At 38.4% G+C, this 19,620-nt stretch overlaps 1 protein-coding gene across 24 annotated transcripts in view; it reads left to right on the top strand.

The window, feature by feature from the left end:
- Positions 1-2,770: 2,770 nt before the first annotated feature.
- Positions 2,771-19,620, top strand: part of ptprdb (protein tyrosine phosphatase receptor type Db) — a 222,565-nt gene continuing 205,715 nt past the window's right edge. For all 24 annotated transcript variants that reach the window (XM_028450464.1, XM_028450408.1, XM_028450368.1 and 21 more), the window contains exons 1-2: positions 2,771-2,912; positions 3,051-3,163. The gene's annotated coding sequence lies outside the window, so the exon portion shown is untranslated. The remainder of the gene's footprint in view (positions 2,913-3,050; positions 3,164-19,620) is intronic.

Raw genomic sequence — 19,620 nt, 5'->3', positions numbered from 1 at the left:
ATGGTGTAAAACCTAAATAAAACACATATTATTAATATTGGTACCCCTAAATGCCATTGAATGATCTATTCTTTGAAGGCTTCAACCTAAACATTTAAAATATTTGTAGTAGAAGTAAACTTAAAGAGTAAATGTACTCGTTTTGTATATATATTAAAATGTGTTTAAAGTATTACCAATAAGCAAAACATGTGCACATTTATTTGAGAAAAATAATTGAACTACTTTTTTTTTTGCATGTTTTTATAGACATTAAAACAAATATCCTCCTTTACAGTGATACAGCTGTGTGCCATGTCCAGTATATACTGTACATGTAAAGTAGGTTTGTTTTATTGCTGCATTGGTCCCCATATGTAGTTATGCACTACTGTGGTTATTACAACATGAATATTATATTTGAAACTATTTCCTCGACTGTCAAGTTTACGGCTTAAGGCTCAAACATAAACGGGCAGAGTCCGCCAAGCCAATTAAATGCAAAGCTCAGTTTTTACGACCGCGCTGATTTCTCGGCGTACTTGGTGTCACACAAAACACTGCTCGGCATTGTATCGACCCGCATTAAATGTAACACTGACCTGTATTTCACCCGCCTGGTGAAACAGAGCAGGAGAGATGAACACGAGCTTAGAGGAGAGGCTGGCATACGAGCTACGAAAAGTACCGACACCTTTAAAACACATCCCAGGAGTACAGAGAAGTGCTAAGAATCATGGGACTTGTAGGATTTTAATGGAAACTACTACACTGTGGTGCGCACAAGTATGTGAGTTCTGAGTATGTTTGAGCCTTTAGGGCCTATACTATGAATCTAGATTGGATTAATCTCCATTAGCTGGCTTGAACTAACCAAACGTTCCCTGTCAAGACAGGAGCTGTACTACGAACGTCGATCAAAACACGCTAATTTAAGCCAAGTGATTTCACCCTCGGTACATGCGCGTGCACATAAAAGGAGTGGAGATTGCAGCGTCTGACCAATCAATGGAGAACCTGGCAGAGCGGGCATATTTACAATGAATGGAGGAGCAGCTTATGATCTTAAACAAATATAATGAATATAAATCCATGATGACAGCAAGGAGCAACACTGTTAGTGCAGCGCGCAGCAGGAGACGAAGCTTTTATACTCGCTCAGATTTGATCCACTTCATAACTTGGTCCCGACCAGGTTGCTCAAGTTTAAAATGATGAATAATTAAAATCCATAATTCAGACCAAAGACACCCCTGTTGTTACAGAAAAGGCAGGTTTGAAAGAACCCAGGCAGGAAGCTGCTGACACTGTGAATGCGTAAAAGCTCTCTGATCAGTTTCGCTTTATTACCACGCACACGGTTTTTGATTCAAGACCTATTTATCACACACACTGGGATGACAGTACATTGTTTAACTGTATGTTCGTGCTGATGGTGTCAGCCTCAGCGTTGAATGAATGAATGATTTTACCCGTCCGTGCATACGATCGTGACACAGGCTTCATCAGCTATTGATCAGTCTAATATAAATCTATATCTTTCCTAAAGGATGTCATTGGTAAATGAAGGGATTGCATTTATCATTAATAATCTTCTTTCCTAAACGCAGCCATCAGATCTGCACCAACCAGGATCTTCTATTAATTGGCAGGTCGTTTTCTAAGATATCTGATTGGTCAGGAGGCGGGGCTTTAGTACTCGCTAAAATTCTAGCCAGAGCAAAACCTGCTCTCGACCAGGCTAGTCGTTCAGCATTAATAGCCATAGTGATTAAGCTTCATAGTCCAACACACTGATCAAATCCCAAAAGTTAGCGCGATAAGAGGTAATCTAGATTCGTAGTATAGGCCCTTTATGACCCCCAGTTTGAGAACCACTGATGTATCACATCACAATGGCCACTTTTACATGGCAGCTTTATTTCCTCTTTAAAGTGGAATAAAAGTTATTTCCTCTTAAACCTGACCTTGTAAACACTTAATTCCTAATGCTAATTTAATTCCGAATTAAACTTAATTGCGATGTAGGTGGCTGGTTTATTCCGTTTTTAATTCAGAATTAAATAATTCCTCTTTCTTGTAAAAAGTTAACACCACTTAAAGCCGCTTTAAGTTAATTCCGGTCATTTTGCGCATGCGCGACTTGCGGCGATGACGCGTTTAGTGACAACATATTCCAACATGGCCGCCACGACTAGAGCCAACATCATAATAATAAGAGCCTTCGAATTAAAAAAACATCATGTAACGTGGCCATTGTGTATCATCCCAGCCCTACTATATAAAAGTATTTACCGGTAACTCATGTTGTTAGGATTTTCTGCCATTTGTAAGGAGTAGCTAATACTGAGTAATGATGAGTAGCTATACTCAACAAGTCACTTCTGTTATTTCTCGAAGTATTATTTGTTTTGCTTTATTGATGTGAAACACCTGTGCCTTTGTTTGTTTGTTGTTTTCAATTAACTGTGTGATGTATTGTAATGATTGATCCAACCGGTGAGATGTTTAGAAATGGAGCAGGTGTGTGCGTGTGTGTGCGTGTAGTGGTCTTTAAAGCTCACTATGAATGAAAAATTTAACCCTTAAACGCCCATAAAGAGCTGTGCTCAGCTCACCCGCTGGTGGCCTCCATTCACACGCTGACCTAGTTGAGTAACTTCTAAAGGGTGACTTTTTGCATTCAGCAGCTCTCTCTCTCTCTCTCTCTCTCTCACACACTCTCTCTCTCTCTCTCTCTCTCTCTCTCTCTCTCTCTCTCTCTCTCTCTCGAGCTTATCTCGGTGCGCATCGTCAGCATCAGTTTGAGGTCCAACCTGACAGCTGCCTTGTCCGGTCCCTCTTCCCCGCCCTGTTACTATTTGGTGGTCATCTTGTCTTGTCTGAGGAGGAGGGGAGGGGGGTCACAGCCCGGGATTAAAGAGCAAATAAACGTACGTATAGCAAGTGTACTTTTGGGGTCGCGGGTGAGAGGATTGACCTGGATTCAGGCTGTCCCTGTCCGTCTCCCCTCCTCTTCCTCTTCCTCTTCCTCTTCCTCTTCCTCACCTTCTCTCTCTATCTCTCTGCAGTTCACGCGGGACTGTGGGACCGTGTCGGATCGCTGCCTTCAACTTGGGCTGAAGAAAGACTCGGGAAACTCCTCGGGATTCTCCGTACACCGAGCACTGATACGGATGTTTAGGTGAGCGTTATTATCATCGCTTCTTTTATCGTTACTTCATTTTAAAGTAGCGCTCATCCCAAGTGTATGTGTGTGTAAACTTCCGCTTCTGTCGGACGTACACTTGCCGATTTGTTTGATGGCTTGGTTGCCAGTTTCTACACTCGTTCTCCGCCTTCACATGTTTTCACCCATCGTGGCTTCCCTCCCCCCCCCCCCCCCCCCCCCCCAATGTTTATTCTGCTCGTGCACCGGAATGAACAGCGATAACATTAGTGATAACGATCACTACCAATGATGGGCGAGACTGTAAGATTTGATATCGATACATTATTATTTTTTTGACTGAATTTGACCAATACAACTAAATAATGTATTATCGTAATAAACGTTTTTATTCAGTAACAATAGAACAGAAACAAAAAACAATTTTCCACAAACATTGTGTGGATTTTTTTTTTCTTTTACAAAGTGTCAAAAGTTATCATTTAAGAGCAAATTCAAATATGATCTTTTTAGAGCCAAAGATTGAGAAACTACAATGCAAATACATGATATTTACGGTGATCTTGGGGAATCAGATAATAATATAGTAAGTATTGAACTTGTATAATAATAGTAATAACACATTACAAAAAACAGTGCAATATATTGTAACACAGACTAACAGAAAGAAAGAAAAATAACAATGTAGGAGAAATGAATGCAATCATTCAGCATTTCTTTCACAGTGAACACACTGTTTTTTTTGTTTTTTTTTTGTTTTTTTTTTTTTAATGTTTAATGTCAGTCTACACATACTTGTATTATATAAATATTTATTGGAGTTAAATTATTTTGTATGTAATGTTTTTATAGTTGCATGCAAGAGAGAAAATGAAACTAGAGTATCAATATTTTTAAACTGGTATCATCCAATATTTTTGACGTTTTGGATCGATTTAGATTTTCGGTTTTTGGTTTTTTTTTTGCATTCTTATCTTGGGGACGGTTAGAAAGAGCCTCAGTATTGTGAGGCGGTGGGGGTGGTGGGGGTGGGGTTCAGGTTGGAGGAAGCATTTGAGGAGTCCCTCAGGGAAGCGTTGCTTCCTCCTTCTTTTATGAGAGGAGTTTTATTAGTATTTTATTTCTAGACAATTATGATTTTTATTTCTAGACAAATATATCTGATACTGTTCTAAAGCATTTGCTGTTATTCTACTCTAATTGTCAGTGCCATTACAACCTAATAGTGACATCCTGCTGGCTGTGCTGTAGGCAGGAATCTATGAGGCCATTTGGTGCTTTTTATTGTCCTGTTTATCAATTAGGCTTGTCTAAAATGGAGATATAACACTTCCTCCAACATAAAACATTCCTCTCCCACACGCCATCCGTTACCATCTCACCTCCTGAATAACCATACTTGCTGTCCACAGCCGATTATCTGGTTATGTCTCACCATTTGGACTAATAGAGTTCCTACTTAATGTAATGAGAACTCGATCTGTCAGCCAATGCACAACGGAGGGCTGCTTAGAGACTGATGAACAGTGCCATCAAGGGCAGATTGAAAGGCCCGAAAGACCTGGAGAGTGTTTGTGACATGTTTTTTTTTTTTTTTTTGTTTTGTTTTGGGCCAACATTTAGAAGCATGTATCTAAAAAAAGTGTGTGTGCATGTGTGCATGTGTGCATGTGGGAAAGACAGATCAGCCATGAGCAAGAAAGTAAAAAAAGACAGAGAAAAGGAGGGAGAAGGAAGGATTATGCTAACTCAAAGTATTGGGGGGGGGGGGGGGGAAATCCATGTAAGCACTTTTCTTTTGCTTGATATATTTATATATTTAGCTGTCATGGTTCTCACTGATGCAAAATTGGTTCCCCCGGATTTGACATGCTTGTCGGCAGGACAAGAGATATTTTTTGCCTAGATTTACTTAACATGAACAAAAGCTTTGCATCAATTGGGATTTGTTTTCTTCCTTAAATGATGCACAGTGGGTAAAAGTTGGACGTCATTTCTTCTATTTGTGATTCTGTAGCAGATAAACACAACAAACCTGAACAGTGTGGTATGTAAATAGTCAGATTTATTATTTTGCATAATCCAATGTGTAAAGATATGACAAGTTAGTGTGAAAGTGTACAAGTTAACCTCTTCTTAAATGTACTATTTTACTCATGTTTCATTGAATAATTCATTTTTTGTTCAGGTTTCTTAGTTGATTGTGTGATGTGTCATTTATGGTACAGGAAAATTATACTTACCATGACAACAGTGTCATTTGGTCTTCCCTTCATTAGCGTTATAGTGCCAATAATCTCCTTTACACTTTTATTGGTGTTTTGCATGATAGTGATTATGGTGTATGGACAGCATTTCCCCTTTAATGTATATCGGCTTTCAGTGCAATTAAGATGAGACAATAAGCAGGTAAAATGGTTTTATTAAGGGTGTTGAAAAAAATCAGTTAGCGGCGATATATCACGATATTACGTCGCGCGATTCTCGGATCAATTCCAAATACATCCTTAAAAAAAATCTAAACAGAAAGTACTAACTTCTGCATTTATTTGTTGTTCTAGGCATATATCTCAGTTAAGTTGCACTAAAGTCAAATTTGGTTTAAAAGCCACAGGCAGATTGTATGTTATTTTTTTTAATTTTAAGTTGTTGGCACATGGCATGTTAAATCCAATGTTTTGAGTGTAAAATAGGCCAATAAAATATATTTTATTGATAATGTTCTCATGCAGGTGTACACATTTACAGATTAGTTGTTTCTTAAGTCATATATAAAAATTGCAATAATTACTTTATACTTTAATATCGCTATATATCGCATCGTATCTTATTGTGACCTATGTATCAGAATATGAATCGTATTGCCAGATGCCAGGTGGTACACACCCCTTCAAGTTATGGTCGCCTTAACTGAAACTTCTTCTGTCATCTCATTCTTAAGAAATATGACGACTCATGCAAATACAGTTGTGGTATACAGAACCAATCCATATTCTTCCTAGTGACAGATTGTGTGCAATGTGCTTGTTTTGTTCAAATGCAATGCCCTAACAAAGACACAACCAAATACACACGTTCAGACACTTATTTATAATGTTGAACAGTGATGCAATCGTAGTAGAACTTCAAGTCCTCTTGCCTCAACTACCAGAATCAAAAGCTATCAGATAAACACAACAATTCCAGTTTGAAGTTCTATTTGCCAACATGGCTACTTGGGTAAAAGCTTATTGTGTCTTGTACGTATCCCCTCATTCAGTAGATAGCCTTGGGCTTAAAATATCTGAGTACAAACACAAACAGACACACAGACGGATGCACAGCTATTGCGGGGACAGCCCTGGTGTGCTGGCATTAATCCAAAGAGGTGGTTATAACGAGGTTGAAGTTACTTAGAATGTTCATGGCAGCTCAGCCTCCTAACGCCTTTTCTAAATCTGATTCATCCCAAAATGAGATGTTTTTTTTTTTTCAAAAAATAGCGATGAAAAACTCCCTCTTTTCCTCTGTTTTCTCTCGCCCTCTCCTTTTTCCCATGCCAAATACAGTGGAGCTCCCCCCACCGCCTTTCTATTACTCCCATACTCTCACACACTATCTGTTTCACACCCCATTCCTTCCTCTCGTTCTCTCACATCTCTCTCCTCTCTCCTCCCTTGGCACCTCGATGTGTTTCTCTTTAATTGAGATGCATTTCAGTGTAGTGCAAATTAGCTTTCTACAGTTCCAGTCTAAACTTGCTGCATGTGTGTGCGTGTCAATGTATGTTTGTGTGTGTGTGTGTTTGTGCGTTTCAAAAATTATCACAGTTCAAAGTGAGTGGCCAAACTTCCCGGTCATTTCGTTATTATTTTGTGATTCCTCTGCTCTTCTACAAAGTGAACATTTGTAGTACGACAGTGACTGGTTTGGACACAGCACTTAGTCAGGGTTTTTCTGGCTGGAGGATTTTCTGTTTTTCTTCTGCCTTCAGACTGCAATCCTGTTTTGTGACTTAAGGTCCATTTATGCTCAATGCTAAACCCCAACACGGATGCAGCCTTATTTTAGTTCTCTGTGTATTTCACCCATATATCTTTGTGTATTCAGAAAGTTCTTGCTTATGGACCAAACAGAGGGACATATGAGTATTTAGGAAGTGATACAAAAAAAGTTTCTCCGAATCTAAAGAGTAACTAAACCCCAAGGTTTTGTCTGAAGTGCATCTAAGCTGACTTTTGGTGAAGCAGTTAAAACACACCAAGTCTATTCTATAAAGTCTCCAAAGATCAATCTATGCTACGCTAACTGGTACCTACTCAGTACTCACTATTCCTCTTTATTCACAATTCTCTCAATCCAACATACTCCCCTCAGATTACAGAGTCCACAGGTGACCGCGGCGATGTAATCGATGACGTCGACGCAAAATTGCGTCGACTGACCAAAACAAAGATGGCGGCACCAGAGAATAACTAACGTTAGTGGCTCCTCCGAGTTTCAAAGGCGCAAGGCAGTGAAGGCACGCACTCGTTCGTCGAAGGTTGCCGTTCCCCGTAACTCTCGTCCTTTATCCCAGGTGTGACCGGACGGCAGCGCGTCGACGCGACAAGGAGGAAACACCCGTCATGACATCAGCAGCAGCACACGCATACACACCGAGCCAAGCGTAAACAAACACATTCTCCTGACAACCAGTGCGTAACATCAAATGGCTCTGACCGTTAAAATATGAACAAAGAAAGCTTTGATCTTTTCCTGAGTCAGGGTGAGAAGTTGCTCTGTAGTGGTTCCCAAACTTTAATATAGATCATAATGATGGAATGAATGAGTGATAACACACATTTTAAAGAATCAGATTCAGTAAATAAGTGGAATAAAACAATATTTAGTGGCTCCTATTTCACGTCATCTCCCCCCTAGTGTGGGACCAAGACTGACCATTGTATTTTCAGTTCATGTTCTAATCAAGATCATTTACATCATCATTATTATATATATATATATATATTTTTTTTTTTTTTTTTACTAAAAATGAACATTATAAAACCTCATATTTATTTGTTACTTTTCCAATTTCTCTCTCTTATTTTTTGTTGGGAAAGCACTTTCTGTATTAGCATTTGGAATTTTGAGTTTGAGAAAAATGTGAGTGTCAGAGTGTATTACTTTAAGTTGTTATTTTCATGTGAATGAAGAATTAAAAGATGCACTTTTTTCAGTAAGCTAGGCCTATGCGTTTTCAACATAAATCTAACCAAATTCTGTTGGTTCATGAAGGACACCATGACAGGCTCCCACTGCCTTTTTATTTTTTAATGAATGATACCTCTGACTCTGAATGCATTATTTTGCTCTTTTATATTCTTACTGAACTTTATTTTGGAATTTTGAGTTGAAGAGCAATACACATATATTGCAATGTTAAGGAATTCATGTGTTTTTTTTTTCATTTTAGATATGTAAATCAACATGTATAAATCACTTTTGGTCAATTAATGGGGAGATAATTGATAATCGAATCAAACTGGAAAAATGAATCGTTAGATTAATCGATGCATGGAAAAATAATCGCTAGATTAATCTTTTAAAAAATTATTTATCCCAGCCCTAGTGGTTTGTGATGTAAGAAGTAGGGATGTCCAGATACAACTTTTTCATTTCCGATATGATACCAATACTGCAGCCTTGCGTATCGGCCGATACCGATATTGATCCGATATGATATGAACTATACATACTTTCATCACTTTTTTTTATTTATTTTTTTTTTTTTTGATAAAATAATAATTACTCATTTTGTAGTGTGGAATGTTAGAAAAGGTTTGATCAAGTGATGTCACTCAGAGAACAATAGTCAGCAACAGTAAGTATGAGAAAAACTGACCCATTTATTATTAACCAATTGGTTACATAAATGTTAACCTTCAACATAACATCTACAGTATTCAACAATTGAATAAATAAATAAAAAATGAATTGCAAAAACATTAAATAAAATAAAAAATCGGACATTTTAATCTGATATCGATATCCGATGTCGATATCGGACCGGGACACCCTAGTAAGAAGCCACCAAATAATCACAAACCACCATTGTCAGCCAATAGTTAAATTTGATAGAAATAGCCAGATTTCAACACATAGAAGGCAGTCACTCTCACATTTTTACAACAAAATACACCAAAATAAATACTTTGACAAGGATTGATCAACAACACTACTTCATACACAGATACATTTCATTTCAGCAGAAAAAAAGGAGTTTGGGATTTTAGTTTTAGTTACTTTTTCAACTCGCGATTGACTTTTAAAATGACTTGGTTGTCGGAATCCACCATCGTATACACGTATAAGCAAACGTGATCCAATTTAACAAGAATAGTATTTTGAAACATTTCTAATAATTTTTTTAGTGGAACATGAGCAAAAACACTGCAAAACAATATACTGTATGCTTTTTTCATCATCCTGAAAAAACTCCTTTATATTAACATGTTGGATAAAAGTTTACAGTGCAGCATTGTGAGAAAACAGATACCGAATGGGATGACGTCTCTCCTTGTTTCGCTTGTTGTTTGTCCAGTTTTGTAGTTAACCTGTACCTACTGTCCATTGGTCCTGGACTCTACTGTAGCCTGGTGGTTGGGGCCTTGCAGGGTTTGCTCACTACATGCCAGCTGTTAACTCTAAACTGATGCGGATGTACAGTAGCTGCTGTACCTTTAAGATGACTTACTTTCCCTTCAGCTGCATTGTGAACACTCACAGCAGGACTTGTTTTGTCACCTAAATAATGTCACATCTGTTTTAAAGAACTGTACAATATATGAACTATCAATGAGACGGCTCTTACACTCCATTTAATGCTGCTCTTATCTTTTGTTCTCTCAAACATCGTATTACTCCGCTCACTCAGATCTTATAAAGGAGATATACTCTCTCTTATAACACCGCTGCAAGAAAGGACAGCTGTTAGTCTGCACTTACAGTTCACTTCACAGGATTAGGCTCCCCTGGTTTAAAATATATATTCCTTATAGCAACTCAACAATTACTCACTAATAGTATTGTGTTAAGAAAGAAAAACACAACTTCAGAACTGTGTTGCTGTGGAAATCGATACAGGAAAGTGCAGTTTTCAGCTTTCTTTGATCACACGCGCGGTCTTTGGTTCATAAATATTCACTGGTTTAGGTTAGGCTTCCAAGATGTAATTAATCCAAATTATTACGTGATCTGTCATAAGACTTATTTAAACAAACCAGACATATCTCTTATCTATATCTTGCTGCTTACATTTGAGTGAACATGGGCACGGAGCACTTGGTTCCAGTCTGTATGCTTTTTTTTTCACATGCACACATGTATGTGTGCATGTGAAAAAAAACCAGAGGAGTTATTAGGGAGAGTGATGCTGACAGTGGGGTGACCTTGGGGCTCCCAGTCTTCCTCCTGTCAATGAAGGGGATGACTTAGTGCCACCCACCCCACCCATGATGGCTCATTTATTATCATTAGGCACACAGTCAAAAGATGCATCTCAGGCCCTCAAGACAGAGTAGTACGTCTGCGTGTGTGCATATTTGTGTTTTTTTGCGTGTCACTGAGAGTGAGAGACAACAAGACAGAAAAAGAGGTTTTATCTCTTACGATAAGCGCTACATGCCTCAGCATATGTTTGCCAGCTTGAGCTTGTGACAGGAACACTTGCCTTTTTTCTCCCACATTCTTCACGTATCTTTACCCATATCTTGGCTGCAGATACGATGCTTGTCAGTTCACATCTTCACGGGAAGACTCACATCTCTGTCTGCGCGCTGTGCTGTATAAATGAGGGTTTGTAACCCTAACCTTACGTCACCTCAGTCAGCCAGTGAGCAACATCAGTGGTATATAGCTACATCAGGGTGGCCTCTGTGCTATCGTTTCTCAGCGTGATGGATGGAGACTTCTACAGGCCAGTCAATACCCAATCTGAGCCTCACTGTCCTGATTTAAGATACAGCAGCACCCAGGTGACATACTCCGAAACATGCCACTTTAATCACTCTAAGCATCAACCCCACACTGCCCAGATTGGTGTGTGGGTGGGTTTGTGTGTATGTGTGTGTGTGTTAGTATTAGTATCTCACTCAGTCAAGCACTGCTGTAATCACACTGCGATCGGCTAGTGCTTGCACTTTTGACAGAGTTAACATTTCTTTAGAATATAAAGGGGGGAGGGGGGACATAAATAAGGCACACGAGAGAGAATTTATAGCACAAGTTGTTTGAGCTGTAACAGAAAACGTACATTATCAGAGAGGGAATAAAATTGTTCCAAGAGATTGAGCAAGCCAACTGTTGTACATTAACTGTCCCTGCTACAACAAAAATATTTATTGACTTGTTATTGCTTGCTTGCAATTGAAAATGAGAAAATGTAATTTCACACTGAATTAAATTTAGTGGCAGAGATGACATCTTTACATAACTGGAGGGTTGGGGGTGGGGCTTAGGGCCCTTTGTCAACTTCTACTTATCAATATAAAAAATACGTTCTTAGTGTCTTAGGCAGGAACAGGTTTTTGCCTAGTAATTTGTCCAAATGATGAAAAAGTGAATAAAAAATACATTTTAAAAATTTTAAAACTAAAAAGATCAAACACAAAGACTTTGTAGGAACGAGGGATGTCCCGATACAACTTTTTTCATTTCCTGATACCGATATTGCAGCCTTGTCGATGCCGACATTGATCCGATATTAGCCTGAGTCATACATACTTTTATTACTTTTTTTTCTTCTTCTTCTTTTAAAAAAAATGCTTATTTTGTAGTGTGGAATGTTAGAAAAGGCTTGATCAGGTGATACAATAGTCAACAACAGTAAGTATGAGAAAAAATGACCCATTACTTATCAACCAATTGGTTACATAAATTTTAACCTTCAACATAATATCTACAGTATTCGAAAATTGAATAAAATAAATAAAACATGAATTGAAAAAAAAAGAAAAGAAAAAAAACGGAATATTGAACCCGATATCCGATATTCGTTTTCAGGTTGATATCGGACCGATATCCGATATCGGATCGGGACACCCGAATTGGTAACTATGTGATCAAAACAAATCTTAGTAAGGAGAAAGTGTAATTTTTTTTGTAAAACTATTCAGTACATAAAAAGTTACCTAATATATTTAGACAAAATAACAAAAACAAAACTCAGACAGGTGCCATTGTGTCCTGATTTAATTAACGTAGCATTCTGCTGGTCTGTTCAGGGTTAAGCAAAGGTTTTTAGATCATCCTACTGTGAAATCCTCAACACTCTGTATCCTTCCGAGTTAAATTAAACTAAACATATGTAAGTGTAACGTTATTGTCCTAATTAATTTTAATATCATTTCTATCATAGTGCTTAATTTAAGATGGACATCAATACAGAATTTACAAGATCAAGGAGCCAGAATCATTTCTTCTTCTTCTTCTTCTTCTTCTTCTTCTTCTTCTTCTTCTTTCTTCTTTCTTCTTTCTTCTTTCTTCTTTTTCTTCTTTCTTCTTTCTTCTACCTTTATGAAAAAGTAAAGATGTGTATAAAGCAGGGATTTAAAAAAAAAGTGTACTCCTTTTTTTTTTCTTTTTTTTTACTTGTGCTAGTTTCATTTCCAAGAGCACACTAGGACAGATATATTATAAATGATACATAGTTGTTGTCTCAAGATTTTTCCTCATGAAATTTTGCTCTGCATATTGTATACAATTTAGATATTCTGCAATGCAGCAAAATCTTGTTCTTCCTATGACATTCTAAATATAATGGTTTGTATTTCCCTTGATGTACAATTGAGGCTGTTTGTTTACTTGTGCTTTGTGTAAAGTATCTAATGAGTGCAAAGGTGGGTAATTCACATTCAGCGTGATTGGTTCGTTTATTCTGCGAGCAGTTTGGGTTTGTAAGCACATCCTATACAGAGAGACTGTTTCAGTGGTGATCAAGGGAAGATTGTCTTTGTGTGAGTGAGCGGTTGGATACCTCTACTTTATCTGAAAGTAATCTATTTGCTCTGGTTCAAATAGTTCCCCCTTGACAGGCCATCATTCACATACATACACAAAGCATAGTTACTTGTGTAAACCAAATGCATTTATACACACGCACACACACACACACTTCCACAGACACACACACACGCCCACAACCCCTCCCCTCCAGCCCCTCCGATTTGGCTGTTAGTCTAATTTATGAGGTGCCGTTAATTTGGCCTAAACGCTCGTTGCGAGACCTCCCTCCTCTCTCATCCCTCCATCTTTTTTATCCCTCCTTCTCTTCCTCCCTCTCATCAGTCACTCAGCAGAGTAAATCAGAGGGGTGGTATTGCACAGCAGGCAATACATAGACTGGACACCTTGACTAATATACCACTGTCCTTCTCCCTCACTGTCTCTCCACCAGTATTTCCAACTATCTTCATCTCTACCTTTCTCTCAGACTGTTGCAGGTTTCCTAAAGTAAATGTGGCTTTCCCTTGTACTCGTCTCTACACTTCCCTTTGCCTTCCTTTAGCACTTTTGGGCCATACTTTTCCCTTAACCTCCAGTCTTTGCACCTCTGTAGTCCACAAGTCATCCTCATCTTCTTTTCTTATCCCTTATCTTTACCTCCTCCGCCATTTTCCTTTTCTCATGTCAGGTGTAAATTTAGAACAAAAGGCAATGGTGGGATGCTTTGTGTGTGTGTGTGTGTGTGCGTGTCTACATGAAAGCTTCTCAGTCCCCGCAGTGCTCAGATGAGCCTGATTAAAAACCTGAAGCTTTGGATTTCATCCACATTTAGGATTCCTAAAAAAAAAAAAAAAATCTGGAATACACATTGAGTGAGAATCAGTCATGAACACACACACACACATATACACATCCTTTCCTCCATTCCCCACACACGCACGCACCCAAACACGCACACATTGCAGCCTAATTATCATTACTTCTCTCCCGCTCACATAAATAAAAACACGCCAGACTGAATAAAAGGTGAACCTTGCAGATCCTGGGAAAGTGAGCTGAAACAAGGTCAGGCTTCTAAGCCTCCCTCATCACTTTAAACCCCATTGTTCCCTGTAATTCCATATACCCTACACACTTGGGAATAACCATGTGCTGTCCCAAGCTGCCCGGCACACCTATACATCACTGTCTATCGCTCTATATTCCTCCCTCCTTTCCATCCTTCAGCGCACCTCTCAATCATTCTGCGCTTTGTATCTATTTCTTGCCCTTCTTTGCCTCAAAGATTTATCATCTTTCGCAGCGTTTATTCTCACGTGCAAACCTGTCCATCGGCCCTTGTTTTTGTCCTCTCTTGTCGATGTTATTCAAAACTCACATGCACATTGGGTTTAGCCACTTCTCAGTGAATGCAACATCTAGTCTACTGTTACTTTTATCCCGACCATCCGCACTTTTGGACATTCCCTTTTTCTCTTCATCCCTACTCTCGGCAGACTCTCTTACAAGGCCACAAGATGAAGCATGCAATCTCTGCCTTATTTCTCTGTGTATGATATAAATCCCCTGTGACTTCCATTAGGCAGAAGCATCTTCCTTTCTATATAAAGATCACACAATTTAAGGTGCAGAGAATTTGAATAGAATGTATACAAATAGAATATAGTGGAATCATTTTTGCCCTTTATTTCAAGATGTGCTGTCTTCACATGTTTTTAAATGTGTGTCCTGGACATTTGTAACCATACTTTTTTATTGTTGGAATTTCTTTGCGGCAAACTTTCTGAGACACTTTTGCCTAGTACAGTGCAATTTTGTGTGGACGGTCATTTATCAGGTTATCTCAAAGGTCTGGGCCCAATATAGGTTCATAAGATTCATCCCGAAGGAAATGCACGTGTCGTGAATTAATCTATACAGATATAGTCAGTAAAAATGATCAAACAAAATGGAGAAGAAATGAAATAAGTATGCTGTGTGAATACTTCGTTTAAAGAGATCATTTATTTTCCAGTTATTTCTAAAATAACCAAGGAATTGTGGACAATGTTCAATGTAGACTACTTGTGTCAAACATATATCATTGTGTAAATTACCAACTGCTTTATTTGTAGATATCTCAGTCCCTATAAAGTGTCATAATATGTGGGGGCTCACACTTTCCCTATGCTAACATCAAATGACTTCAGTCATTTTATTCACAAATTGTGGTAAGAACTTTACATTTTTCCAATAATCCATCACAAATTTAATCGATATCACACAAAAATTAAGAAATTTTGAGGTAAATATCCCGCAGAGACACTATCAGTCATTTATTGTGATACTACGTCCTGGGAATTGCATTATTTAGGGAAATATAATGTAAAGATGAATAACAGTAGATTTTACAAGGTTGAAATTAGATAAAGCAAATGTAAAAAGAGATTTCTGCACCCCGACTGCTTGAGCCCTTACAGTGGTGTAAAAACCCTGGGAACGTTCATGTTCGACTTTCACAACAAAGCTGAGGTCTTATTCTTCCACGGCACACACAATGTATCAAAGACTATCTTTGAAAATAGTATTTCCTGATGAGATTCTTCCACTGAGCAGAATATAAATACAACACTGTTAGCTTCTTTATTTTCAAATTCAAAGATCTAAAACATCTTCAATGTACACAAAAAATCTTCACAACATTGTCTGAATCCGTGTTCGTGAGCACGTCTTCTTAGCAGAGATAATCCAGCCACCTCACAGACGTGGCATACGACCAAGATGTGGAAAAGTTGGAGTTCTACTGAAATCTGTGTCCCAGGACCCACAGTGCTTTGGCTCAGTGCCAAGCGGAAGCCCATTAGGGTTGGGGAATCTCGTTGTTAAAGCATCATCATCAATCGTAGGAGCAACAGGGCCATGTGCCGCCACGGATTAAAGGTGCACGTAGAGGGGCAAAGGCTATCAGATGAATGGGCCTGTGGCGTGTGGCCCAGCTGATGTTTCTCTGTAGCTTAATCTGCAGAAGTTAATCTGGCATTGATGTACAGATCTAAGAATACAAATGAACAGAAGATTCAAGATTAGGCAGCTAATCATACTGTCATGGCTGACCATTATACTGTAGTATAGGATTGGTGATTGCAGCAGTTATATACTGGAAATCTGTAATGCATCTGGCTGCTCGAAGCGATTTGTGAAATTTAATTTACCAATACATTTATTCAGTCCATGTTCTTGGGGATCAGAAATATAAATATCTGCTTCTGGCAATGCTGGCAGCCAGCTTACACAGTCAGGTAAGTGCAGAATGATCAATTGCTTTATGAATAAAGAGTTTCTCTCCCATGATAACTACTGGATTTTAGTGAACCACTGGATGCATTGAAGATTTTACAAGTGAGAAAGGACCATATTTGTGAATAGGAGTGTGATGATATCTCGATACGGCGATATATCGCAATATTTTTCTGCACGATTGATTATCAATATGCTCCTGCTAAGTATTGATTTATTTTTATTTTTTTCAAAACCTTGTCTGCTTTTTCACTAACATGTGCAGGTAGGTGTTCACAGAAATGTTGTCACTGTTTGTTGAAGGAACCAATATATTGTTTACTGGAGTATTGCATTATAATGGTGTCACTGGTAAGAAAGACCCTCTTTTTTGTTTACAGAAAGCACAATTGGATATACTTATTCGTTTACATTGGTATGTTGACACTTATTTACAGAAATGTTGCACTAAAATAGTGTCACTGTTCATAGGACACTTTTTCAATTTATTGTCTTTCAGAGATATAAAATAAAAATTGTATTTTTTCACTTAATCTTTTTTTTCTTGTTATGTCATAGATTATCGTAGATTGATTTCTGACCAATATATTGATAATCGCAGTATCGTCACATTGTGAGATAATCGTTATCGTGAGCTTTGTATCGTGTATCATATCGTATCGTGAGGTACCCAGAGGTTCCCACCCCTATTTGTGAATTTGCTAATGTATAAATTTGATAATATTTTCAAGAGCATACATAAAAGTACAACGCTTTAACTTAAAACTGCTGGAGATATTTTTTTTCAGATAAAGACATAAATTAATTAAAAAAAAAAAAAAAAAAAGATCAATTAATTAAAGATCATTTCTTGGAAAAAACTTGCCACTCAAAAGTTTGCTTTGATCTCCACTGTAAACACCCTCTTATTGACATTGTCAGAAATGTTTTGTGCATTGCATTGTGGGATGTTCCGTAGACGGATGCATAGAAGTGTTTTTCCTTCATTCTTACCATGATTTCTTGTGTTTTTTTGTCAGACAAGGAGGACAGTAATTCACTGTTCAAAATTTTTGTTCTGGTTTGTTGCCGGCATTTCCCGTGGTATCACCTCACACTGAGAGGCAGTGAATTTAGTCTGAATCTTTTTGTGTAAGCCCCGAAATAAGCATCCGCAACTTCCAGTTGAAAACACCAGATATGTGTTGGAAAGTCACTTTGGCAGCGCTTATGGGGCAAACACAAGAAATCACAGTAAGAATGAAGGAAAAACACTAATGTGCATCTGTCTATGGGACTCCACATCCCACAATGCAATGCGCTAAAGTTCTTCAACATTGTAAATAAGAGAGTGTTTACAGTCGAGATCTAAACGGACTTTCGAGCGGCATTTTCAACTTTTTGCATCTTTTTTAAGCAAATGATCTTCGGTTTACTGATTTACGAGGCCTACACTATGTCTTTATCTGATGAAACATTAGTGTCTCCAGCAGATTAAAATGACAAACAAAAAGGTACCAAAGGCAGTTTTCACAAATTAACCATGAATCAGATGTGTTCTGTTGTGTGAATCCATTGTGTTGCTGCATCTCTGTGAGATCTGTTTTCTTTATCCAAGTCTACTCTAGTGTCTTCTCGAGTCCTCTCTATTCACTGTGTCTGTTCACCCAGCCGTACAGAAGGCAGAGAGAACCACCACTCCACTCACCCCTCCAGCCACGCCAATGTAATCAGACCTTAGGAGCCATAAACTACCGTCCCTAGACAGTCTACCCAGCCTGCTGTCACAGACACACATGCGTGCGCACATACTCACACACAGCCTGTACACCTGTGAGTACAGATTTACCCATGGATTTTGCCTGCATAAGCGTAAACACACTTGGAGGGAGAAAAAAAAGGAAAAGAAGTGGACAAAAGACTGTGCTGCTACATTTCCTCACACTTATCTGAGCACAGCGGCACATGCGTACACCTCTTTGAAAGTGACATGACTGGTGAATAGTGTTGAGTCTTTCCTGCCCAAGGAGCTGAACCCAACATGTCCCTCTATGCCTGGGTGGAAAAGGGTGTCGTTTGGCCCCTGGGAGACATTTAATCATGCTGCTCATCTCTTGACTGTTGAGTGTGTGTCTGTGTGTGCAAAGACGGACTACTGTCTGATCTGTGTGTGAGTTATGTGAAAGCTTGTGTCTTTATCTCCCTCCCGCACAGTCTTTTTTTTTTCTTAACACCTCCACCAGTGTCTGCTCCCCCCTTCACCATCAACAGCGTTTGGGCCATTTTGTGTCTGTTTGTCTTTTTGTTACGGTGTAGCTTTTTGTTCTCCCTCTCAACAAACTAACTCTCAATGTCTCCCATCTCACAGTCTTTCTTCCCTCTCTCTCCCCCTAGCTTTGCGGTGTGAACGATGGTGGATGACTGTGCTTTAGCAGATTTACTGCTCGATCCTGTCTCTGTCAGGTGTCGAGACGAAAGGAAAGCAATGCAGAGGGAGGGAGAGATGGAAGATAGAGCAGTACACGGGGAGAGGAAGAAGGCCAAGAAGGGAGGAAAATGGAATCGCAGGATGATGGCAAAGAAAGGGATGAGAAGGAGTAGTTGTTCTTTCCCAATATGTCTCATTCTGGTTTGATAAATTGGCTTTGTGCACAGATTAAGACCTAAAACTCCTCTTGTCTCTTCCATCCTTCTCTCAGTTCATCTCCTCCACATCAATACAAACATTTACTGTCAGCGATGCCAAGAAATTTATGCTTTACAAATCAGTGCAGTAAATAGTTGATAATATTTGGGTTTTGTAGCTGCCTCCATCTACACTTTTATAAAAATATTGGTATGAGCAAAGTATTACAATAATTATCAGGGTTTCCGCGGATCCTTAAAAAGTCTTAAAAGGCATTCAATTCATGAATCTGCAAATTAACGCCTTAAATGTCATTAAAATGGATGTTTCAAAAGTCTTACATTTTAACACATAATACGTATGATTTTATGATTGTAATTAGTCTCACATTTCACATTAAATGGTATTAGTTTAAAAAAAAAATGATAAAATGACTCTGAGCAGATGCTTGTAGCAACTTAAGATTTCTTAATGGTTTTTATATTTTGAATGTTTGTTTTATAGATTTCTGGCTATTTCTGTAGTCATCTTGTGTGTTTTTGGATTGATTTTTATTATTTTATTCATTTTTTGTGTGTATTATTACTGTCATTTTGGGTGTTTTTGTGTGTTTACTTTCGGGGGC

This window comes from Gouania willdenowi, chromosome 1 (genome assembly GCF_900634775.1).
Source record: "Gouania willdenowi chromosome 1, fGouWil2.1, whole genome shotgun sequence".
Lineage (NCBI taxonomy): Eukaryota > Metazoa > Chordata > Actinopteri > Blenniiformes > Gobiesocidae > Gouania > Gouania willdenowi.
Note: the sequence above shows the minus strand (reverse complement) of the source record. Positions and strands in the feature narration are given on the sequence as shown.